This window comes from Schistocerca nitens, chromosome 5, assembly GCF_023898315.1.
Source record: "Schistocerca nitens isolate TAMUIC-IGC-003100 chromosome 5, iqSchNite1.1, whole genome shotgun sequence".
NCBI classification, from domain to species: Eukaryota; Metazoa; Arthropoda; class Insecta; order Orthoptera; family Acrididae; genus Schistocerca; species Schistocerca nitens.
The window spans coordinates 278,760,632-278,787,075 of NC_064618.1; the positions used below are offsets into that span (position 1 = coordinate 278,760,632).

Here is a 26,444-nt window from a genome sequence, read left to right on the forward strand (position 1 = left end):
TTGGTGTAAAGAATGGCAGCTAACTCTAAATATAGATAAATGTAAATTAATGCAGATGAATAGGAAAAAGAATCCTGTAATGTTTGAATACTCCATTAGTAGTGTAACGCTTGACACAGTCACATCGATTAAATATTTGGGCATAACACTGTAGAGCAATATGAAGTGGGACAAGCATGTAATGGCAGTTGTGGGGAAGGTGGATAGTCGTGTTTGGTTCATTGGTAGAATTTTGGGAAGATGTGGTTCATCTGTAAAGGAGACCGCTTATAAAACACTAATACGACCTACTCTTGAGTACAGCTCGATCGTTTGGGATCCCTATCAGGTTGGATTGAGGGAGGACATAGAAGCAATTCAGAGGCGGGCTGCTAGATTTGTTGCTGGTAGGTTTGTCCATCACGCGAGTGTTACGGAAATGCTTCAGGAACTTGGGTGTGAGTCTCTGGAGGAAAGGAGGCGTTCTTTTCGTGAATCGTTACTGAGGAAATTTAGAGAAACAGCATTTGAGGCTGACTGCAGTACAATTTTACTGCCGCCAACTTATATTTTGCGGAAAGACCACGAAGATAAGATAAGAGAGATTAGGGCTTGTACAGAGGCATATAGGCAGTCATTTTTCCCTCATTCTGTTTGGGAATGGAACAGGGAGAGAAGATGCTAGTTGTGGTACAAGGTACCCTCCGCCATGCACCGTATGGTGGATTGCGGAGTATGTATGTAGATGTAGAGGGGGTTGAGTGATAGAAGGATCTAGTTATCATTTTATGCCCACCCCTGGCACTGAGTCTTGCCCAAACAATCTCACATGAAGCTTCAGTTTCTATCTCTGTGGATTTGAATTTCTTGTCTACTGAGACAAATCTTGCAAATCCTTTGCATAACTATTTTGCCCTCAGTCACCACCTTTCTGTATTTCTTAGCTAAAGTGTGCTTCCCTTCAGTCAGTCTCATAGGTGATGCTCTCTCTATGGCCTGCACGACAGCATCTGTGGTAATGCATCCATATTGATTAAATTTCCATACATTATCCACTCTCTTTTGACCTCAGCTGTGGCTATGTCCGCCTCTTTAGTTGAGTGGCCAGCATGTCTGCCTACCATGCAGTGGGCCTGGGTTTTATTCCTGGCAGGGCTGGATATTTTCTAGACTCGGGGCCTGGGTGTTGCATTGTTCTCATCATTATTTCATAATCATCAACATGCAAGTTGCCCAATGTGGCATCAACTGAAAAGACTTGCAACTCAGTGGTCAAACTTCTCCATGTGGGGACTCCTGGCCATCAATGACATATGATTATTTTATGTATTTCATTTCAGCCACTGGCTATGGTTCATGCCCACTCCAATTTTTTTTTATATTGAAGGATTGCCTTATACGAATGTGGTGGATAATGGTTCACAGTTTGTCTCTCAAGCTTTCCATTATTTTTGGGCAGAGTAAGGCATTCATCATATGACTGCTCCTCCTTTTCGCCCCCAATTTAATTGTGAGGTAGAACGTCTTGTATGCACATTCAAAGTCCAAATGAAGAAGTATATCATGGGGTCCTCCTCAGACGATGCCTTAACAAGCTTCTTGAGTTCCTACAGATTTACACTGGTGGGGGATCGGAGTCCAGCTGACATGTTCCACGGTTGTCAACCATGCATCCTCCTACATATCAAAATTACCCTAATTTTTTTGTTTCTTTACAAATATTGCACATTTCAAAATTAACTCTAAACTGCAGGATCCTCCCTCCCCTTTGTGTGAGAGGTGTTTTTGTGGAAGCTAAGCAACAAATAATATCAGACATTCTCACTACTGACTTAAATGGCTCAATAGTGAATATAAATCCAGAACCTTTTTCTGCAGATTGGTAACATATGTTTCCCCTTTCCCAACTGTATTTTCTTTCGCAGCAGCTCTCATCCTCGGATTCCAGTGTACTGAATGAAAGGGTGTCTGATTCACTATCTATATCATCACTGGTTTTATTTTCTGCTGAAACTTTTAATTACTTCTTGCTCAGGAATGAGGTTTTCTATAAAGCTGGTCATGTTTTGCCACCGACTGCTGCTTCCAATTCATCTTTGACTGGAGCACTAGTGTAAACTGAAGATTTATTTTGCCTTGATTTTGCTTATAGCCTTACAGCTCTTAGGAATGGTCTACAGTCTCCAAGAATCAGCATTTCAGTTAGGTTTGGACCTGAAGTGGATGGTACAACATCACACAAAGTTACAGGTTCCACAGTAGGAAGTGTATCACAAGTCAGTGTAGAGGCACCTGGCTGCTCAGTTACTTCTGATGGCCTAAAATAATCTTCATTGAATATCAATTTATTGATTGGCCACAATACAGGCACACTGAAGCCAGATGTGACATTTTTGGTTAGAGTTAGGGCAGGGGGATAAAGGAGAGTGGAAATGCTACTGTGTCCCATCAAACATAGTGATCTCTGAAATAGTGACTGGGCGACCAGAACACATTCTCATCCAGTCAGCTATTGCTATTCTTAGGGATCCCTTAAACAGACCAAATACCATAATATTTAGTGGCTGTAGCCTATGAGAACAATGTTGGTACAGTGAGTCCAGTATCCCTGCTCATATTGTTAATATCAATGCTGATGTGAATCGCATTGTTGTCCAGAAGTATGAGGAGGCAATTATCTTTTGTACAATACATCTGCTTAGCTAGGCCCTACTCCTATTTTTGAAGAAAACTTCTTTCACCGCTCTCTGAACTTTTTCTTCATTAATATTAGTCATGTCAGTTTTGTGGGTATGTTTTCCTCATCACGTACAATATAGATAATTTACTTAAAATCATTTATAAAAGTGAAGTTATCTAACTGAAAGTTAGAGTCTGTTTTACAACAGGACTGGGTTAACAGTAAGCACTCTCCACTCTCATCCCTCTTCAACTGTCCATAATTGCCCCAAAGGCCATGGGGCCATTTTTGATGTTGTTGTTGTTGCGGTCTTCAGTCCTGAGACTGGTTTGATGCAGCTCTCCATGCTACTCTATCCTTGCAAGATTCTTCATCTCCCAGTACCTACTGCAACCTACATCCTTCTGAATCTGTTTAGTGTATCCATCTCTTGGTCTCCCTCTACGATTTTTACCCTCCACACTGACCTCCAACACTAAATTGGTGATCCCTTGATGCCTCAGAACATGTCCTACCAACCGATCCCTTCTTCTAGTCAAGATGTTCCACAAACTACTCTTCTCCCCAGTCCTATTCAATACTTCCTCATTAGTTATGTGATCTACCCATCTAATCTTCAGCATTGTTCTGAAGCACCACATTTCGAAAGCTTTCATTCTCTTTTTGTCCAAACTATTTATCGTCCACATTTCACTTCCATACAATGCTACACTCCACACAAATACTTTTAGAAACGACTTCCTGACACTTAAATCTAGAGTTGATATTAACAAATTTCTCTTCTTCAGAAACGCTTTCCTTGCCATTGCAAGTCTACATTTTATATCCTCTCTACTTCAACCACTATTAGTTATTTTGCTCCACAAAGAGCAAAACGCCTTTACTACTTTAAGTGTCTCATTACCTAATCTAATTTCTCAGCATCAAACGACTTAATTCGACTACATTCCATTATCCTTGTTTTGCTTTTGTTGGTGTTCATCTTATATCCTCCTTTCAAGACGCTGTCCATTCCGTACAACTGCTCTTCCAAGTCCTTTGCTGTCTCTGACAGAATTACAATGCCATCGGCGAACCTCAAAGTTTTTATTTCTTCTCCATGGATTTTAATACCTACTCCGAATTTTTCTTTTGTTTCTTTTACTGCTTACTCAATATACAGATTGAATAACATCAGGGAGAGGCTACAACCCTGTCTCACTCCCTTCCCAACCCCTGGACTCTTGTAACTGCCATCTGGTTTCTGTACAAATTGTAAATAGCCTTTCACTCCCTGTATTTTGCCCCTGCCACCTTCAGAATTTGAAAGAGAGTGTTCCAGTCAAAATTGTCAAAAGATTTCTCTAAGTCTACAGATGCTAGAAATGTAGGTTTGCCTTTTCTTCATCTATCTTCTAAGATAAGTCATAGGGTCAGTACTGCCTCTCATGTTCCAATATTTCTATGGAATCCAAACTGATCTTCCCCAAGGTTGGTTTCTACCAGTTTTTCCATTCGTCTGTAGTAGTTAGTATTTTGCAGCAGTGACTTATTACACTGATAGTTTGGTAATTTTCACATCTGTCAACACCTGCTTTCTTTGGGATTGGACTTCTTGAAGTCTGAGGGTATTTCGCCTGTCTCATACATCTTGCTCACCAGATGGTAGAGTTTTGTCAGGACTGGCTCTCCAAAGGCTGTCAGTAGTTCTAATGGAATGTTGTCCACTCATGGAGACTTGTTTCGATTTAGGTCTTTCGGTTCACCGTCACACTCTTCAGGCAGTATCATATCTCCCATTTCATCTTCATCTATATTCTCTTCCATTTCCATAATATTGTCCTCAAGTACATCACCCTTGTATAGACCCTCTACATACTCCTTCCACCTTTCTGCTTTCCCTTCTTTGCTTAGAACTGGTTTTCCATCTGAGCTCTTGATATTCATACAAGTGGTTCTCTTTTCTCCAAAGGTCTCTTTAATTTTCCTGTAGGCAACATCTATCTTACATCTAGTGAGGCAGGCCTCTACATCCTTACATTTGTCCTCTAGCCATCCCCGCTTAGCCATTTTTCACTTCCTGTCAATCTCATTTTTGAGACGTTTCTATTCCTTTTTGCCTGCCTCGTCTTTTTACCCTCCATGATCCTCTGTTGCCTTCACTACTTCATCCCTCAAAGCTACCCATTCTTCTTCTACTGTATTTCTTTCCCTCATTCCTGTCAATTGTTCCCTTTCGCTCTCCCTGTACAACCTCTAGTTTAGTCGGTTTATCCAGGTCCCAGCTCCTTAAATTCCCACCTTTTTGCAGTTTCTTCAGTTTTAATCTACAGTTCATAACTAATAGATTGTGGTCAGAGTCCGCATCTGTCCCTGAAAATGTCTTACAATTTAAAACCTGGTTCCTAAATCTCTGTCTTACCATTATATAATCTATCTGATATCTTCTAACATCTCCAGGCTTCTTCCATGTTTACAACCTTCTTTCATGATTCTCGAACCATGTGTTAGCTATGATTGTTATGCTCTGCGCAAAATTCTACCACGCAGCTTCCTCTTTCATTTCTTACCCCTAATCCGTATTCACCTACCACGTTTCCTTGTATTCCTTTTCCTACTATCGACATGAAACCAAAATTGTTGGGAATGTATAGTATTTAGATGAAACGATACATGACAAGAAGTTAGCCCACTGTTCATACATTCATCAGACACATCTTCTGAAATTTTTGGTAATAACATTTTGGACTAATCTTGAAATTTGTTTACCACAAAAACCGAAGGCGAAAGGACTAAAATGCAACAATACTCGGGCAAGCACCAAATTGTGTGCGCTTGTTTTTCTATATACCGAGGAACTACCGTCATGAGCATGCAAAAATTTCAAAGTTTTGTTCATCAAAATTATTTTGTTTGAATCTTGCCCCACTTTATTCATCCCTATGTTTAATTCACGTACGGTACTTCTCTTTTGTTGTATGCAGTTGCATTACTCTATTATGCCTGCACTGTAATATTGACGCTATTTGTCCAGTAATGACTTGATGTGGTAATAAAACAGTAGCCTAATAATCTAAACAAATTTCGTAGGCAACTGGGCAAGTGTTCCTTTCTTTTTATTTTAATAGCATTTAGGGGCACTTCAATGGTGTGACAAAAGCGAATAACAATGAATGATGTAGTGGGTGCACTGAGGCAGGAAAATAAACTCTTAATTCTGAATATAGTGATGCCTTCCTGCGAGGTAATAATTACAGAGATTTTCTTGTATTACATAACTTTGCAGTCGCCGTTTTAACAGTATCACCCATCAACCAGGATACTAGTAAAGCAGATGGATTTTACGTTGCAGCTTCTACAGTTGGGTTGTAGTGACTGAAACAAATCATTGAGGGAAAAAAGCCCAATTTTTGTTATCACAGCTGTTGTTTCGCTATCCCTACTGCCTCAACGTAATCATGAAGTAGAAAAAGATTTTTCCACACTATATGGCTAGCCAAAGACGCTATACCATATCGCTAGTGGTCCACTCCAGCGCAGTTTACGCAGAATAAAACATCCTTGGTCCCAATGACAGCTGCAGCTCAAGTTCCTTGTGACAGGGATGACTAATTTCCCAGCCGGTGTTTGTTGTCTGATAAGAAATCCTGTGACTAATGTCACTTCAACTCTTTCATCACCGCGTGTGAATAGTGCTAGTGACCATTTGTTCACGGTATTTGATCGGTAGCACAATGACAGTATTTTAAACGCGGAAACTAGGTAGAAACAACTGACGTGAACATGTTTTTGTTTGAGCGCTGTATCCGTAAGTTTCGTAAGTTATTTTAGTTATTTTACTTTTTTCGCTTCTAAATGCATTGTTTACAGAATCGGAATATTAATTAGGTTACTAGGTCGAAAGGACAAGAATGGAATTGATAACTGCATGCATGTTATCATCGTTCTTGGTAATAGCGTGCGCCACCAAGGACAAACGTGTTGCATCAGGCTGGAAATTTTGCGAGCTGTGTTCAGATGTTAACCCCTTATGTACGTATCGAATTTTTAATTTGGTTACGGCGGCATAAATTTGAATAAGAGATATATCTGCCTTGGTGTTGTAGCGGGAGCAAGTGTACTAACAAATCACTCTTCTTGATTAATACTATTATACCTTATCGCTGTATTAGGCCTATAAGAAATTCCGGAGATTGTGGGTGTTACATTCGATGCCTTCAGAGTAATGTGTTTTGTTACCGATGCGCTGCAGCTGAAAGTTTTCGAACTTATTCCTTTGGAGAGTATTCGCAGTATCAATAGGAAACACGATTCATTAAAACAGTTAATGTTCTGAACGTTCTAATCAGCAGGAATCGCTCCTAATTTCTAAACTGTAGACTTTTAAATTGCAGTGAAACAGACTGATGATTCTCTTAGACTTTCTTGCGAATCTGTTCAATATATGGCTCTCTGTTCCGCCTCTGGATTAAGTTCTGTAAAATCCCCAATGTCTCTGTCAGGTAGTGGCTGCTGGTTACTGCTGGCAGGTTGTTGAATTTTCAAAATGTGATACAGTGGCACTCTCGAGATTCATATATTGAAACATCAGATAAGTTTAAGTACATGTACCAGAACTGTTAACACTAGAGGCTTATGCATGCCCCTTGAACAACAATTACTGTAGAAACATAAAAACTTAACATCATTATAAAATATAATCTTATTTTGCAGGGTTGCTGCTGTCATAATTATGAATCTGCAGATTTTTACATGCAGTTCAGCACTAATTTGACGCCATAGTATTAAAGAATTCTCTACTTGATCCGAGGTATGTTTCTGCTATAGTAATTTTATTTATATACCGGTATTGTAAAACATGTAAATGATGGTATTCCACATTACCCGAACAAAGAGAAATAATAATTCAAAAAAAAAAATTGCCAAATAGTCATTTTTTGTGTAATTAACTATGCTGTAAACCACATGTATGACTGCCATATATATTAATGACATACATCTCTATGTTCATGAAGATGCAAAGATAATTCATTTTGCTAATGATACAGGTACAGCAATTACACCCAACAAACAAGAATGACCTGCGGCAATTGTAAACAATGTCTTTCAGAAAATTATTAAGCGGTTATCTGCAAATAGATTCTCACTAAGTTTTGAGAAAACACAGTATATACATTTCTGTACATTGAATGGCATAACAACATTGATAAACATAGACATTTAACAGAAGTCTGTTGCTAAGACAGAATATTCAAAATTTCTGAATGTGTGTGTTAATGAGAAATTGAACGTGAAAAAACGCATTGATAAAGTGCTGAAATGGTTAAGTTCAGATACTAATGCTATAAGGGTTATTTGAAAATTTTGGTGATAAACGTATTAACCTACTATGCCTATTTTCATTCGCTTCTTTCACATGGCATGTTTTGGGGTAATTCATCAGTAAGAGAAGAAATATTCATTGTACAAAAGTGTATAATGAGAATAATAGTTAGAGCCCTCCCGAGATCACCTTGCAGACATATATTTAAGGATCTTGGGATATTTACAGTACCTTCACAATACATATATTCACTTATCAAATTTGTTATTAATAATCCATCCCAGTTCAAAAATAATAGCAAAGTGCATAGCTACAACACTAGAAGAAAGAATGATCTTCACTATTCTGGGTTGATAAATCTGACTTTGGCACAGAAACGGGTGTATTATGCTGCCACAAAAATCTTTAGTCATTTACCAAATAGCTTTAAAAGTGTGACAGATAGCCAACCAACATTTAAAAACAAGTTAAAAGAATTTCTGAATACAACTCCTTCTCCTCAATAGGTGAATTTTTAGATATGGAATAGTAACTGCAAATAAAAAAAAATATATATCATTTAAAGAAAACTTACGGTAAACAGAAGCATTTAACATCATTACAAAATGTTGCATTCATGGTGTTTGGAACAAGTATCAATGAAGACACACTTTTATTCATTTGTACAATGTTGTGCGATTTAATTACTTCATTAAATTAGGGTAATAGTCTTAATTTTCTCACAGATCTGTGTACTGGAGAAACCAATTAAAGTGGTGGATATGGCTTCTGTCACTTAAATTCATTGACTATTAATAGGTATTATACAATTACCGTAATACTAGGAAACATTGTCACAACAGAAAGGAATTAAGAATAGGATTCAATGTTCAGTCAACAATGTCATAAGAGACAGAGCAGATACAGATTTAGGAAGGATGTGGAAGGAATTCAGTTGTATCCTTATAAAAGTAACCTTACCTTTATTTCCCTTCAGCAGCTGACGATGAAATACAGAAATTTTAGATCTCAACAAAAGATATGGGTTTGAACCATGGCTCTCCCAGATGGGTCCAGTCTCTTAACTAGTGTGCCACCCCACATAGTTTTTATTATGGACCATTGCCTTTCTGGCTTGTTTTTGTTCTACAAATTTAATGTTGAAGCAAAACACTATAGTACTGTTATATGAATCACATAGTGGTTTATCCTCATACTTTTTATGACGACTGTACAATGTATTTACTATAATACTTGTGGGAGACTTGTTAATTATGTATTACAGTTTTTCTAAATTTATTTTGTAGTTAAAAGTACATTATGTATGGACCTCAGCCTATGCAACAGATCAGTGTTACCACAACCTTTGGATTGTACTCATTTTTGTTGACATTGCCATCTCTCAAACTGTAACCTTCTAACCTGTGCTACAGGTCAGTGTGTCACCATTCATGTAGTTATTACAATAACTGCAGTGTTGTTAACATTAATTTAATTAATAACACAACATTCCTGTTGAATGGGAATAATATCGTGACAGAAATGTGACTACAAAGGGTAGCGAATCCCTGAAGCATTTCTCTAATACTTGTGGTTCGAACCTACTGGTAACAAATCTAGCAGCCTGCCCCTGAATTGCTTGTCTCTTTCTTTAATCCAACCTGATGGGTACCCCAAACATTTGAGCAGTACTCCGTAATAGGTCACACTAGCAGTGGCCACATAGATTCAGTCAGTACTGTGTTAGTCTTCCATCAGTTTTAGACTGGTCTTAAGTTAGTCCTGGATGGGGTTTTCTGATGATAAATTGGTGTATCTTCGTAGAAATAAATAGGTGAAAGATGAAATGCAATTAGTTGGGTACATCGTTTGATAATTTGTGTACCACAAAAACTGTCTTCATAATGCTAGATGTGGATATCAGGCATATTTAAAAAAATTAGGGTGATTATATTTGAAGAGCTGCATCACCCATCTGACAAAAGGCATATACGAGAGTTATGTATTCAAAACTGTTCCCAGGAGTGTCATAACATTTTTAAGTGCTCACCAGGAGGCATAATGTGAAGGAAAGTGGGTGTGCCATCTGCTGGGTCTATGCAACCAATGAGAGAGCAACGGACAGATGACTTGTTTTGAAGTAAGAGACATGAGAGTATTATTACATTCTCATGCCAATATACCACAACCTCTGAAGTCTTGTACACATTTGCAAACAACAGAAAATATTTTAACAACCAAGTTTATTAATTGAAACTGTGCTGCCATAATTTGTGACATATTTGAAAAAAGTGAAATATTTGTGATCATAGTGAAAAAAGGAATAGTTTCTATTTTCTGGCAAAACTTATATGTTGTCAACCTGTGAGTAGTAGAGAAACACCACCTTGACTGCCGTTGACCCTGATCGTAACATAAGGTAAAGCTGTTGACAGAAACACTGGTTCACATGAACAGAAGGGAGGCAGCTGGGATAAGTGGAGGGGGAAGCTATGATGATAAAGAACAGAGGTGTAATGTCTTCTTGAATACAGCGTGATTTTGGATCAGTGTCAGGTTGTATGTATTGTATTGTGTGTTAACCGGGGACCTAGAAACGACGGAGAGGCTCCATCCCTGCCGCAGCCGCAGTGGTCCACAACCCCACGGTGACTACCGCAGTCCACTTTACCCCTCCACCACCCTACGTTGAACCCAGGGTTATTATGTGGTTCGGCCCCCCGTGGACCCCACAGGGAACGTCTCACACCAGACGAGTGTAACCCCTATGTTTGCGTGGTTGAGTAATGGTGGTGTACGTGGAGAACTTGTTTTTGCAGCAATTGCCAACATTGTGTAACTAAGGCGGAATAAGGGGAACCAGCGCGCATTGGCCGTGGCAGATGGAAAACCACCTAAAAACCATCCACAGGCTGGCCGGTTCAGCGGACCTAGTCACAAGTCCGCTGGGCGGATTTGTGCTGGGGACCAGGTGCTCCTTACTGCCCAGAAACCTGTGCGTTAGACCGCACGGTCAACCGGGCAGGAAGTGTCAGGTTACTGGTATGATCGTTCCAGAGTCCATCAGTTGAAATGGAGAAGGGAAGAGATTTATTTAGTGTTAAGCATAAATACAGCCAAGATTTTGGGTATATCAGATCTTGTATTACAGTTACGAAGTGATATGTATTTGGTGTTCAAGGGGAGGTATTGAGGACACCAGTTAAGATACGGAGAAAACAGAAACTGTGAAAATCATGTTGCCTCTCTTTGAATATGCCCTGGCGGAGCCTACAAATAACTGGTGTTGTCAACTTCATGACCGACTTGGACTGTCTGAAGTTTTGCTGTATGTACCATGTTGAGCTGTGTTAATAAACAGAGAACTGACTTGTGGAGATAACATCTTGGACCTACTGATAACAAACAGACCCAAACTTTTCGACTCTGTAAGCACAGAACAGGGAATCAGTGATCATAAGGCCGTTGCAGCATCCCTGAATATGGAAGTAAATAGGAATATAAAAAAAGGAAGGTTTATCTGTTTAGCAAGAGCAATAGGAGGCAGATTTCAGATTACCTAACAGATCAAAATGAAAATTACTGTTCCGACACTGACAATGTTGAGCCTTTATGGAATAAGTTAAAGGCAATCGTAAAATGTGTTTTAGACAGGTACGTGCCGACTAATACTGTGAGGGGTGGGAAAAACCCACCGTGGTTCAACAACAAAGTTAGGAAACTACTGCAAAAGCAAAGAGAACTTCACTGCAAGTTTAAACGCAGCCAAACCCACTCAAACAGAAGCTAAACAATGTCAAAGTTAGCGTAAGGAGGGCTATGCGTGAAGCGTTCAGTGAATTTGAAAGTAAAATTCTATGTACCGACTTGACAGAAAATCCTAGGAAGTTCTGGTCTTATGTTAAATCAGTAACTGGATCAAAACAGCATATCCACTCTCTCTGGGATTATGATGGCATTGAAACAGAGGATGACACGCGTAAAGCTGAAATACTAAACACCTTTTTCCAAAGCTGTTTCACAGAGGAAGACCGCACTGCAGTTCCTTCTCTAAATCCTCACATGAACGAAAAAATGGCTGACATCGTAATAAGTGTCCAAGGAATAGAAAAGCAACTGAAATCACTCAACAGAGGAAAGTCCACTGGACCTGACGGGATACCAATTCGATTCTACACAGCGTACGCGAAAGAACTTGTCCCCCTTCTAACAGCCGTGTACCGCAAGTCTCTAGGGGAATGGAAGGTTCCAAATGATTGGAAAAGATCACAGGTAGTCCCAGTCTTCAAGAAGGGTCGTCGAGCAGATGCGCAAAACTATAGGCCTATATCTCTGACATCGATCTGTTGTAGAATTTTAGAACATGTTTTTTGCTCGCGTACCATGTCATTTCTGGAAACCCAGAATCTACTCTGTAGGAATCAACATGGATTCCCGAAACAGCGACGTTTGAGACCCAACTCGTTTTATTTGTTCATGAGACCCAGAAAATATTAGATACAGGCTCCCATGTAGATGCCATTTTCCTTGACTTCCGGAAGGCGTTCGATACAGTTCCGCACTGTTGCCTGATAAACAGAGTAAGAGCCTACGGAACATCAGACCAGCTGTGTGGCTGGATTGAAGAGCTTTTAGCAAACAGTACACAGCATGAAACTTCCTGGCAGATTAAAACTGTGTGCCCGACCGATACTCGAACTCGGGACCTTTGCCTTTCGTGGGCAAGTGCTCTACCATCTGAGCTGCCGAAGCACGACTCACGCCCGGTTCTCACAGCTTTACTTCTGCCTGTATCTCTGCAGCGGAGTGTGCGCTAATATGAAACTTCCTGGCAGAGGTCCCGAGTTCGAGTCTCGGTCGGGCACACAGTTTTAATCTGCCAGGAAGTTTCATATCAGCGCACACTGCGCTGCAGAGTGAAAATCTCATTCTGGAAACATCCCCCAGGCTGTGGCTAAGCCATATCTCCGCAGTATCCTTTCTTTCAGGGGTGCTAGTTCTGCAAGGTTCGCAGGAGAGCTTCTGTGAAGTTTGGAAGGTAGGAGACGAGATACTGGCAGAAGTAAAGCTGTGAGGACCGGGCGTGAGTTGTGCTTCGGTAGCTCAGATGGTAGAGCACTTGCCCGCGAAAGGCAAAGGTCCCAAGTTCGAGTCTCAGTCGGGCACAGTTTTAATCTGCCAGGAAGTTTCATATCAGCGCACAATCCGCTGCAGAGTGAAAATCTCATTCTAGTACACAGCATGTTGTTCTCAATGGAGAGATGTCTACAGACGTTAAAGTAACCTCTGTTGTACCATAGGGGAGTGTTATGGGACCATTGCTTTTCACAATATATGTAAGTGGCCTGGTAGACAGTGTCAGAAGTTCCATGCGGCTTTTCGGGGATGATGCTGTAGTATACAGAGAAGTTGCAGCATTAGAAAATTGCAGCGAAATGCAGGAAGATCTGCAGCGGATAGGCATTTGGTGCAGGGAGTGGCAACTGACCCTTAACATAGACAAACGTAATGTATTACGAATACATAGAAAGAAGGATCCTTTATTGTATGATTATATGATAGCGGAACAAACACTGGTCGCAGTTACTTCTGTAAAATATCTGGGAGTATGTGTACGGAACGATTTGAAGTGGAATGATCATATAAAATTAATTGTTGGTAAGGCGGGTGCCAGGTTGAGATTCATTGGAAGAGTCCTTAGAAGATGTAGTCCATCAACAAAGGAGGTGGCTTACAAAACACTCGTTCGGCCTATACTTGATTATTGCTCATCGGTGTGAGATCCGTACCAGGTCCGGTTGACAGAGGAGATAGAGAAGATCCAAAGAAGAGTGGTGCGTTTCGTCACAGGGTTATTTGATAAGCGTGATAGCATTACAGAGATGTATAGCAAACTCAAGTGGCATTCACTCTTCGAGAGAGGCACTCTGCATCACGGTGTAGCTTGCTGTCCAGGCTTCGAGAGGGCGCATTTCTGGATGAGGTATCGAATATATTGCTTCCCCCTACTTATACCTCCTGAGAGAGATTCGAGCGTGCACGGAGGCTTTCTGGCAGTAATTCTTCCTTTGAACCATACGTGAGTGGAACAGGAAAGGGAGGTAATGACAGTGGCACGTAAAGTGCCCTCCACCACACACCATTGGGTGGCTTGCGGAGTATAAATGTAGCTGTAGATGTAATAAATGATAGGACTGTTTTTGTTTTATTTTTAATGGAAATATTTTCCTAAATTTTTTTTAGTAAAATTTTGGCATGAGGTTTCTTGCATGCTGTTCAGAAGTGTACATTTTCTGTTTTAAGATGGTTTCAATTCAGATGTGTAATGTATCCAGATCTGGTGAAGGAAACAGAAAAGTCTGAGTTACTTGTCTTGCTATGTGGTAGAGTAGACAGAATTACGTCAGGTGATTGCCTGATGTCACCGACGTGAAAGCTATTCAATGCCTGTGCATTTCCGATACAGTAAACATGGTTCAGTACATTTTTTGAAATACTTGATTCTTGTGTGTGGTGAAGCTTGAGGTAAGGATAGATCTGCTAGTTCAATGTATCATGAGCTTTTCCCCTGTATAGTATGCTGTTGCACAAACTTTTTGTCCAAGTTACGCAGTGGCTCTGAGAAATAAGTACCCGCACTGTGAGGAGACAAGGCTGTGATGTTCCACGGCTGCACTGCATGCTCGAATTTGAAGATGATATACTGAATCACATTGAAGAGAACCTTTGGAGTGCTAAAGCAGTTACATGTGCATTGGTTGTTAGTCACAGTATTATCTGGCACATTCTGTATGAGCTACAGTTACATCCGTACCACTTACAATGGGAACATGCTATGGGCCCAGCTGATTTTCTAAAATGCATTGCCTACTGCATGTGGTTCCTGCACTGGAACAGACATGTCTTGGCAGACGAAAACCTTTGTCACACACATTCAGGGATTTTAGTACAGGTTTGGTATTAAAGTGTGGGCAGGTATTCTGGACGGTCATGTGATTAGGCATACCTTGTTCCATTCAACCTAACTGGTCCTGCATACTTGACTTTCCTACAAAATGTATTGGACCTGTTCTTGGAAGATTTGCAACCGAATGTCTGTCAGGAAGTGTGGTTTCAGCATGATGGTGCACCACCTCACTTGTCATGTGCGGATCGGAGACATATCAACAAATGGATATGGTGAAAGACCGATAATTAGAGGTAGTCCAACCACATGATTACTGTGATTGCCAGATTTAACTCCTATGGAATACTTCTTGTAGGATCATTTACAAAGTTTAATTTATGAAACACTTGTATAAACACAGAGGAAGCTCTGATGGTAGGAATTCAATCCACTGCACTAGAAATTGGAGAGACACCAGGTGGGATGTTGTGTTGTGTGTGCGTGTGCGTGTGTGCCTGTACACGTGATCATGATTTGTAGGTACACTGTCTCTTACAAACTTGGTGGTTGCCACATTGAGGCATTGTTGTAATGCACCGGTACTATTCTGTACATACAGTATGCTGGGTTCTTTTTTGCTTTGGAATAATGTAAACATGTAATGCTTCAGTGTCAATGTAAAATGATATGCTTAAGTGATAAATGGATGTTTTCTTACATTTTCTTTTGAATTGTTACCTAACGATTTTACTGCATCACACCTAGTTCAATTCCTAAAGCAGAAGTGGATGAGTTAAACACCTAAATTGAAACTGCCTTCGAAATGGTACATTTCTGGACATGGGTTCCTATTCAGAATATTATGTACTCACTCCCCACTAGGGGTCCTAGAAGTTTGTAATGGGAATATCCAAACACCCTGTACAAGGGTCGCTTGTGATTTATTAGGGTGTAGTTCAAGACCCAGGTTTTGTGCCCATTGTGATACTGAACAAACTGATACAAAAAAGCATATTATAAATATTAATTCCTACCAATGTTTCTTTTTCAATGCACTCTGTAGTCTACAGATGGACTACTCAAAACTCGTTCATCACATTAAACTGTTGACTGCATTGTAAATAAGCACAACGAATTCTGAACACAACTAAAAATGAATTGTATCATTGTTGATGATTGACCTTCCTAGTTCAGAGTCTAAATAAGTCTGAAGTTTTTAGGCTTAAAGAACTGTATCCAGCCACTAACAGCCTTACAGGTGTAACAGTAGCAATAATGTTTGTAGCATTGTAGTAACCATTGGGTCTATGAAGTGATGCAGTTCCCATCTACCCCCTTCGTATCCTCATGTTAATGTGTTACCATTTGTTATTACCTTGTTTAAATTCTAATTTAGTTGTTGCTCAAAACAAAACGCTGATGGAATGCTACCAATACTGCATGCGGAGGACGTAACTTGTTTTTGCTGCTCTGCTCTTCTCCACTTGGCAGCAATATTTTGGGCAATGCTTCTTCCTTTTGCTCTCACACCACATCCTATTAAGCAGTCAAGACAAGTTCATAAAGTAGTAGTTGCGGTGTCAAGACTGTATATGTAGTCAGGCAGCAGCTGCAGTGACTTGAGTAGTCTGTTCTGTTTTAGATGTTAAATTGAATGGTTGGAGCTACATCAAAGTTCTCAAATAAGTATTAATGTAACAGATGTAATCCCATTAGAGAATTATTTACAACAATAAGCTCCGGTATTAAAAATGTTTCTCATTTCTTTGGCTCCATTTAAACATGCATACCAGTGGTTGATTAAAAGAACAACTTCTTTGAGATAGAAAGCAGTTATTTCTTCAGTTTGCAAACCAGGAGTAAATTAAAATGTTTTTTTTTTTTTTTTTCCCCTTACTAGAATTTCCTGTTTCCCAGTATTGTCTGTGGTGTTGTGAGTTTGATTTAACATGAAGTAGCCTGTGAGCAGTAACAGTGCAACTGCATGGGGACTTTTTTTCATCTATAGTATGTAGGTTTGCAAGACATTAGTTTTGTAAGACCAGTGAGAGAATTATGTGAGGTACCAGTGAGGATGCAGAAATTGAAATCATTCAGTAATATTCAGTTTGGGGGTTTGGTGTGCTTTGTTATGCAGTTTTCCATTTATTCGGAGCATTGCCAATCTCCCATTAAAATGAAGCACTTTGAGTAATTTACAGCCCAATTACAACATAATAATAGGCATAGATTTCAGAGTTTTTATCATAAAGAAACAGAAACGTGACAAACAACGCAATTTTTTTTTTTTACGCAATGGATTTAATATTATTTGTACTAGCTATTGGAAGTAAAGTTGTGGTGCAGTACTGATTTGTAGCACATTGTAAGATGATAGTTTGGAAGCTGTTGAAGCTGTGAAATGTGATCTCTTGAGATCCAAAGGCCATTGGTCCCACCTGATGTTAGTCAAAGTCCCAGTGTGACATGTAGTTTTAATCTTCCAGGAAGTTTCATACCTGACATTACTATGAATTGTAACTTTGGCAATGTTCTTGTCCCACAAAATTTTATTTGTAATTGTGGTTCAAATCTTAGGCTAATTTGTATAACAGTGGCAGTGCCAGCCAGCACACTTACCATAGACAATGCATAAGTCATCTGCACCAGTAACAGACTAGAAAAGAAATGATCTATTTGGAGTGCCAAAATTGGAACTATTGAACATTGTGTTACACTCAATCTTGAAAGGTTGCCCTAAATTGATGTCATCATCACTGCTTCAGTATTTTTACATTTTTCATTTTGGAGTAAGGTTGTATAGTCACTGATCAGCAAAATAACATGAGAGATCTAGGTTTAGTTAAAAGGAAATTGTTTGGTTGTAAGTTGACAAAACCAGCAACTATGGTGTAAGAAAAAGCTTGGGTGTCCTAGTTATCTAGAAAAAGTTTGCCAATAGAAAGGATGTTGTGAGAAAAATTATCCCCTCATACTAATTGACTGGTAACAAATGTAACAGTACCCGCCTCAACTGTTCTGATGTCTTCATTTAATCTGACATACCAGTGATCTCAATAGTCAAGTAGTCAAGAATGACAGTTGAGCTGGTGGGCTGGTGGGGGGGGGGAGGGGAGAGAGAGAGAGAGAGAGAGACTGCAGGTAATCAAACATCTTCTCACATTGTGAGGGCCTACTGTAGCTAGGTGAACAACCAAAGAGAAAACGATTGTACAAAGGATGCTAGAAAAGTTTTGCAATACAGCTTTAATTTTTTTGAAGTAATTTCCACCATGTGGAATACACCTCCCCATCCTCTGAAACCAGTCCCTAAGGCCGGTATTACACTATCAAATTCTTTGTCAAAGATTTGATCAAAGATGTGATCCAATATTCCGTCCAATATATTTGACAAAGATCTTTGACGTAGTGCTAGAAGGGGTATTACACTGTCATCAAATTTTTCGTCAAAGTTCAAGATGGCCGACAACAACTTGTTATTAACCACAGCAGTTGTACGTACCCCAATTGCATTGTGTGCACATGCGGAAAAGAAGTGGGGGAAAAAATGGAACCATACATATGAGGTTGACAGTCTTAAAAGTCCTGGGATTACAACTTGATAATAAATTCAGTTGGGAGGAGCACACCACACTACTGCAGAAAGACCTTAACAAATCTGTATTTGCAATTCGAGTGTTAGCAGACATAGGCAACATAAAAATGAAAAAGCTTGCATACTTTGCCTACTTTCATTCCATAATGTCATATGGGATAATATTTTGGGATAAATCTTGAAGTCAAACAAAAGTTTTCAGAGTCCAAAAGCGTGTAATACGTATTATTTGTGGAGTAAATTCACGGACGTCCTGCAGAAACCTCTTCAAAGAACTGGGTATACTAACTACTGCCTCTAGTATATTTATTTCTTAATGAAATTTGTTGTAAATAATATATCTCTTTTTCCAACAAACAACTCAGTTCATACATGCAATACCAGGAACAAAAATGATCTGCACAAGGACTTAAAAGCACCTACTTTAGTTCAAAAAGGGGTCCACTACTCAGGAACACTCATCTTCAATAATTTGCCAGGAAACATAAAAAATTTAGTTAGAAATAAAGATCAGTTTAAAAGGAGCCTGAAAGACTTACTACTGGCCAGCTCCTTCTACTCCATTGTCGAAATTTTTAATAGAAACAAATGATGTATTGTATTTATTCATAGTATTGTTATTTCAGCTTAAAAAAAAAATCAACATGTTCCACATCCACGAGGATCTCCTCAGCACGGATCTATGGAACGAAAAACTAATATAATCTGGGTGAAGCCGTGGGTTTTACGACGACACGATAAAAGCATTCAACAAAACTTGTTACGTGAGCTTACAGTGGAAGACGTCAAGTCGTACATCAATTACTCAAGAATAGATGAGCATACATTTCTGTATGTGCTCAATGAAGTGTATCCTCATATCACAAAGCACAATATTCACTTAAGAACTGCTACATCTTCAGAAGACAGGCTCACTGTAACACTCCGATTCCTTGACACAGGAGAGGGTTATGTTATGTTAGGTTAGGTTAGGTCAGGTCAGGTCTCCAATCTTCTTAATCTATTTTGTATTCAGGGTGCCTCACGTTGTAAAGTGCCTCATCAGCTTCAGACATCTATTAATTTTGTAGTTGTCGGCACACACCAATTGTATTTACCGGCAATGGTTATAAAAACACTACAGACGACAGAACGCTGCAGCAATGCTAGCGCTCCATGTGGTAACATGTCACATTGCAGTGAACAGAAGACAAGCGGTTTCTTTGATCAAATATACAGCGAGGCCTTAGATTTGATCAAATATTGGACGACATTTGACAAAGTCCCTATTACACTATCAAATATCTTTGACAAAGATATTGGTCAAAGATATTGGACAAAGAAATTTGATAGTGTAATACCGGCCTAAGCCAGTTCTCCCAAGTTACTGTAGGGAGAAAGGCATGCTCATTGAAGTCCTCATCACTTTAAAACTGCACTCCTTTCAGCTTCATTTTCACATCCAGGAACAGTGCAAAATCACAAGGAGCTATGTCTGGATTGGAAGGAGGGTGGTCAAGAAGTTTCAGCACTGTACCCTGCAATATTTGGTACGTGAATATAGTCGTATGATGTGGACACACATCACATAACACAAGAGTGATTTCTTCAAAGCACAGGTCTAGGTTTAAACCACGCGCAAAGTTGTACCACAAAACTTCCCGAATCTCACTTCGTTAACACAATGCCATACCGAGCACTTAAAACTAACTGTGCTTGTGAGTGACTACACCCACAAACTTTGCGCAGAGGCTACACTGCAGGTATGAAGTATTCTCAGAACACAACATGATTGGCCTCCTGTGACTTCTTGTTGAATAGTATTGCAAAACTTTCCCAGTACTTTTTGTAGTTTTTGAAGTCCATAAATCATGCCACAGCATCAACAGCAGCTTAGAATTAATAGAGGAGGATAATTGGGAATGATAGTTTTTATCTTGCTCTTACCATTCACTAAATGGTGCTTTAACAACCATAGAAAGTAATGATGTAGGGTGTCTTTACAGTCAGCAAGGATGTCTGATAAGGTCCTGTATTTAAATGATAACACACTGCCGATAGTAAGACTAAATTTTGAATCTAAAGAATTTTCCTACATCCTTCATGACACTATTTTCGTGTCTGACACATAATAATATTCCAGGAAATGCAACACTTCCTTCCCTGTCAAAAAAATTAAAGAAGCATCATTTGACTGAACAAGAGTATGTGCAAATACAGGAAAGAAAAAATGCAATGTATTGTGTTGCGACATTGCTTCTTATCGTAAATGTGTGCTCGGTATGAAAATGAGAGGTAGGAGCTAACAGCAGTTGAAGGTATGATAGAAGGAAATAATCAAATGGTAGATCTAGTTAAGAGTGTATAATACAGATTGTTGACAAGTGATGCAACAATTGTGCTGAAATAAAGAGTACAGTAGGCAAGCAACAGGAATGGAGATATTAATAAGTTCAACCATAAGTCTGGTAACCAAAACCACATGTGAGTGATGCTAGCAAAGAAGGCCATTAAACATCTGCTATCACTTTCTGAAGTATAGGAAATAGTCTCTGAGCATGACTGGACATGTATGTCAGTGAGAGCCATTTCTATTAAAGGTAGCTATGCCAGAAGACAATTGTCTTATGAGGTATTATCCCTTTTGCTGTATGACTGATCATCTGCAGTGTCCTTCTGATATACAATTGGTCATCCATACCATGTGATTCCATTTAAATAACAAGTTGGTAATGAGTGTTCAGTTGGCCTTTCTTTCATGCAGTGCTTTAATTTGGAAACTGGGAGCTTAGAAATTCAAATCATGTTGTGACCATCAGAGATGTCATTATGCATGCGTAATCTCAACATACAATAGATGGAAGTGGGATGTGGAGAAACTTGTAATGAGCACGTCATTATGCATGCGTAATCTCAACATACAATAGATGGAAGTGGGATGTGGAGAAACTTGTAATGAGCAGCTCTCCATTTGAAACGTGTAGCTTTTGCAGATCAGGGGATAGCTGACGTCACCTATTAGCCTACAGGTTGGTATAGTCTGTTCTGCTTCTGAAACTAGTATAGTACACAGGGTGTTTCAGAAGTGATGGTCAATAGTCAGGGAAATGACAGGAATGATCATTGGAAATAAAAAGTTTAGTAAACATGGGCTCTTAAATGTGTACCTTAAGAGCTATGAGCAAGTCTTGATCGTGGATACTGTGAAACAGATCTCTTCTACTGCAGGCTCTCCGCTTTCCATATTTTGGTAAGTGGTAATATGGACCAAAACAAGAAATAGGTGTCTAGGAAACATGTGCTCTAAAATCCATACTTTAAAAGTTATGAGCACTTCTTCATTAGATGAGTTGTTTCAAAGTAACAAAGATGAGCAAGTGCTCATAGCTCTTGAGGTAGGAGTTTTAGAGCACACATTTACTGGACACTTTTGTCTTGATTTATTATGTATTACCACTTTCCAAGATATGGAAAGCAAAGAGCTGGCAGTAGAAGAAATTTGTTTCACAGTATTGAAGATCCAGAATTGCAAATAGCTCTTAAGGTATGCATTTTAGAGCCTGTGTTTACTTGACTTTTTTTTGTTTTGAATGATCATTCCTGTCAAATCCCTGAATATTAACCATTACTTATGAAACACGGTGTGTGTGTGTGTGTGTGTGTGTGTGTGTGTGTGTGTGTGTGTGTTTTGTTTGTTACATAGAAAGCTGTATTTGTCATTCTCTTGATCATCATAACTGTCATTCACCACCACCCTCTCTCTCAGTCTGTTTCCATATAAGTTGTAGATTAGTGGTGTAACATGCTGTAAACTATCCCTTTTGGTGTGAATGAAAATTATTTTGTATTGACACTATTTTATTTTTTATTGGAATCCCTTATGTATTTAAAGGGCATGTCCTCATCATATTTGGTGCCCTTGCAAATAATTTTCATGAAAGCTGTTTAAAAAAATCCTTTTAATGTTTTGAAACTAGATCTTAGCTGCACCATATATTTCATAATAATTGCTCAGGAGAATAAGTGTGAGAATGTGCACTACAAACTATTAAAAAATTTGATTCATTCTTGCATGTCACTGGAATGACACTCCTGTGTAGCAGATGCATACATGAAAGATCCACTAATCACACACAATGATGCAGATGTGTAAAGAGAAACTTTGGTATTTCCATGAGGAAATGTAACAGGTGTAAGGTTTGTTGTGATTTAATGGGATCAGGGTTTACAGTAAGTTAATATAAAGGTGACAGTAGATGGGAAAATTCACCTCACCTTTATTAAAGGACTAATTCGATGAAATTAATGCTGATAATCTCACTGTTGAGTGCCCATAAGCTTCTTTATGAAATTAGGGGTTAATTCTTTCAGAAAAGATTTTGTAATGACTAATAATGTATAGTGACATTGTCGAAGAGTCACTAAGTGTTTCATATTTCCTTTTACAGTAATGCAAAATCATTCTTGAACAGATTGATTTTAGGAATTTTGTTTGTTTACTGGAATACCCAAAGCTGTTTATGCTGCTAAATAAGTGATTAAATTCATAAATATAAGTAGTGATAATTGTAGCAGTTCAACTGAAATTCATTGAGATACTCATTAGACCTGCTATTAAAATTTATCTTATGCACATGAATATTTCCAAAGAACTTTATTGTGAGAGACTGTTGATGAGAAATTACAACATGTGAAGTATACAGATAAAAGTATTGGAGTGTGTTGATTCGTAGTTGACAGTAATGAGTCCAGAAATAGAATGATAATTCTAGACATGCATATTAAATAAATATAAATTATCAATACAAAAATGTCTTTAATTTCATGTCTGATGCTGGTATTAGGTATTGATGTAGTGTTACAGGGATGTTAGATGAGACTTTTGACAGTTTTGAGATCGTTGATTTTTTACAAAGTTGGGGACCAGTATGCTAGTCACTTCTCTTTCAGTTAAAATTAATTTATTTCAGAACAGGCAAACTATTTTAATCTGTGGTTGACAGTGAATGTTATTTTTACACAATTTCATTTGACATTGTAATGTCATCAAATGACCTACATTTCACTGATTTTCAAACGTTCTTGTTGGTACTTTTTCAGATTGTTCATTTGCAGTTTTGATTTCTTGAATTTTGTTGCTAGGAGATTGCATTGTATTCAAATACCCTGTGGAATGAAAGTGGCATGATAGTATTAATCACAGGTGACAATACCAGACGAGCAGTAAACATTAGTACGTTAATGATAATTCAGGAGTAAAACTACAGTGTGTCTCCAATTGTTGCCGTGTGTGAGCAGCATGTCACCAGGGAGCAAGTTTCATAAGCACAAAGTCTATGTGACATTCACTTGTTTGATTTTACTCACTCCAACCTGTATCATTTATACACCCTACTACACCCAAGCAAAGGTCAAAAATTAAATATTTATCACATTTTAATTATTTTCCTGTTGCTTGAAACTAACAAGAAATTATTCTCTCTTCCTGTATCTAGATCATCACTACATTTTATGAAATTGCAGCAAAATAGATTTGTTTCATTTAGTCTGCACAGAATATGTTGTAGATAAACTTCTTGTACACATTCCCTCCTGATTGGAAGTGCATTGCTTACACTAAATCCACAATATAGTTAAAAAGAAATGTGATTAGGAAGAATGTACCTCAAAATGTTGCCAAATGACTGTAGGAAACATTTCTCCTGTATCTTGAAAATTTCTTGGGTATTCAACCAGGTAGTGTTGTCCTAAAGGCATGATATTTCAGCAAGACAACTTCTTGCCGAAATATCGCGCCTTTTGGACGACGCTGCCTGGCTGAATACCCGAGAAATTTTCAAGATTTCTGTACGCCGGGAAAACCTCAGATCACACATTTCTCCTGTATGGTTGTCAGTGAACAATATAGTCTTATAGCTGAAGACTCTTATTTGGAATGTAATCATTTTGAGACCTTGCTCTCTTGGGACAGTGTCATGTGGAGTTGTGCGACAAACTTAACAGCCAGAAAGATCACCTTTCATGGTAAGTGGGGGCAGCTTGCAACTTCAATTTATTATTGTTAAAGGTCTTGGGCAATTCTTTCACTCTTTGAAAAGCCCCTGGGTGTATTCCGGAGGAAATACAAGAGATGATGAAATGTCACCCTTAGTTAAAAATATATCATCAGATTGCTGAGAATACTTTCAAGAAATTAAAGTAAAACATCTAAGACACTATTCTGGTAGTAAATAAAACAGTACTGATAAATCTAGTGACTGATGTTTAATAATATAAAAAATAGAGAGATTTGAAGTATACTGACAGCTTTAATTTTAGAAGTAGAAATAAAATTTTTGTAACATTTCTTTTAGTAAATTTTAAAGTCCTAAGAAATTTAGTTAAAGTATGAATCAGAAGTGTAACTCGTAGCCCACTTGTGGTGGCAGTAAAAATGTTTGCTGTGGAGGAATCATTTTACATGATTTCACCAAAGAAAAGGTGTAGAATTTTAAGATGTGCATATTGTATTGTATTGTATGTTAACTGGGGACGTAGAAACAACGGAGAGGCTCCGTCCCCACCGCAGCTGCAGTGGTCTACAACCCCACGATGACTACCGCAGTCCACTTCACCCCTCCGCCACCCCACACCAAACCCAGGGTTATTGTGTGGTTTGGCCCCCGGTGGACCCCCCAGGGAATATCTTACACCAGATGAGTGTAACCCCTTTGTTTGTGTGGTAGATTAATGGTGATGTAAGCATGCGTGGAGAACCTGTTTGTGCAGCAATCGCCAACATAGTGTAACTGAGGCAGAATCCCCCCTGCGGGTCCGGGGGTTAGAAGAGGCCCGAGGTATTCCTGCCTGTCGTAAGAGGTGACTAAAAGGAGTCCATCCCCCTCAAGGGGGTAGTTAGCGCCTGCGTCCGGAGACGGACGGTTCCACGACCTATATTTGTGGTCTTTTTGGTTTTTCACTTCTCGTTTCTTCCTTCCTTTGGTTGGTTCCTTTGGTTGGTTCCTTTCTTTGGTTCCTTTCTTTGTTCTTCTCCATCTCACTGTCTTCCTTACTCTTTCCCTTGCCTTCTTCTCCTTGCCTTCTTCTCCTTGCCTTCTTCTCCTTGCCTTCTTCTCCTTGCCTTCTCTGGTCTCCGCCTCGGCGTTTGAGACAGTCTGTCCTCTCTCTCTTCCTTTTCCTCTTCTTCCTTCCTCCCTGTGCGCGCCTGAAGGCCGACCCACGCGTTCGCATGCATAGCCGGTGACGGGGTAACGCGTAATTCCCCGCCCTGGGTAGACAAGTAAGGCACGCACGTACCCCCTGGTAAAGGCCAGGCCCGGGGAGGGGTGATTGTCTGAGCTGATACCTTCTGACCATGCCGATTGGTCCCTCCGTCTGTTTCTCGGGAGGTGTGACCTGAGGTGTAAACATTCACCTCTGAGAGGGTCCCCATAAGGAAGGAGCGCGCCACCGGAGACGCTGGCAATCATGGGGGATTCCTCCGCAATAGATTTCTCTTTATCTCTCTCGACTTCAGCCCACAAACGGAAACATGACCAGCCACCAGTGACAAAAGCACTACCACCTGCCCCACAGTTCCTCGTCGTTTCTCGATCTGAGGACGGAAAGGATTTCTCCTCTGTCAATCCTTTCGTTATCCAGAAGGGCGTCGATGCCATAGCCGGATCTGTCAAGTCGTGTACCAGGTTGCGTAATGGTACGTTGTTACTAGAAACTGAGAGCGCCTTTCAGGCACAGAAACTGCTTCGAGCCACACTCCTGTACACGTTCCCTGTCCGGGTGGAGGCTCACCGAACTTTGAATTCGTCTCGTGGTGTGGTCTATACTAGATCCCTCGACGGATTGACTGACGAGGAGATTCAGTCTTTCCTCGCTGAGCAGGGCATGACGGCTGTCCATAGGGTCATGAAAAAGGTCAACAATGACGTTGTACTGACCCGGACACTTTTCTTGACCTTTGATAGTGTTCAGCTGCCATCGCACATCAAAGCGGGCTACGAGGTTATTTCTGTTCGCCCCTATGTCCCGACACCTACGCGCTGCT

The 26,444-nt window shown here is 39.5% G+C and overlaps 1 protein-coding gene across 3 annotated transcripts in view; it reads left to right on the forward strand.

Annotated features, from left to right (window-relative positions):
• The first annotated feature begins 6,227 nt into the window (after positions 1-6,227).
• LOC126259504 (major facilitator superfamily domain-containing protein 12-like) overlaps positions 6,228-26,444 on the forward strand; it is a 92,133-nt gene continuing 71,916 nt past the window's right edge. Inside the window, exons 1-2 of one of the 3 annotated variants that reach the window (XM_049956353.1) lie at positions 6,228-6,455; positions 7,352-7,448. The gene's annotated coding sequence lies outside the window, so the exon portion shown is untranslated. Of the gene's footprint in view, positions 6,456-6,628; positions 6,671-7,351; positions 7,449-26,444 lie in introns of those variants that run through there. The other 2 variants (XM_049956352.1, XM_049956354.1) reach the window with 2 other exon arrangements.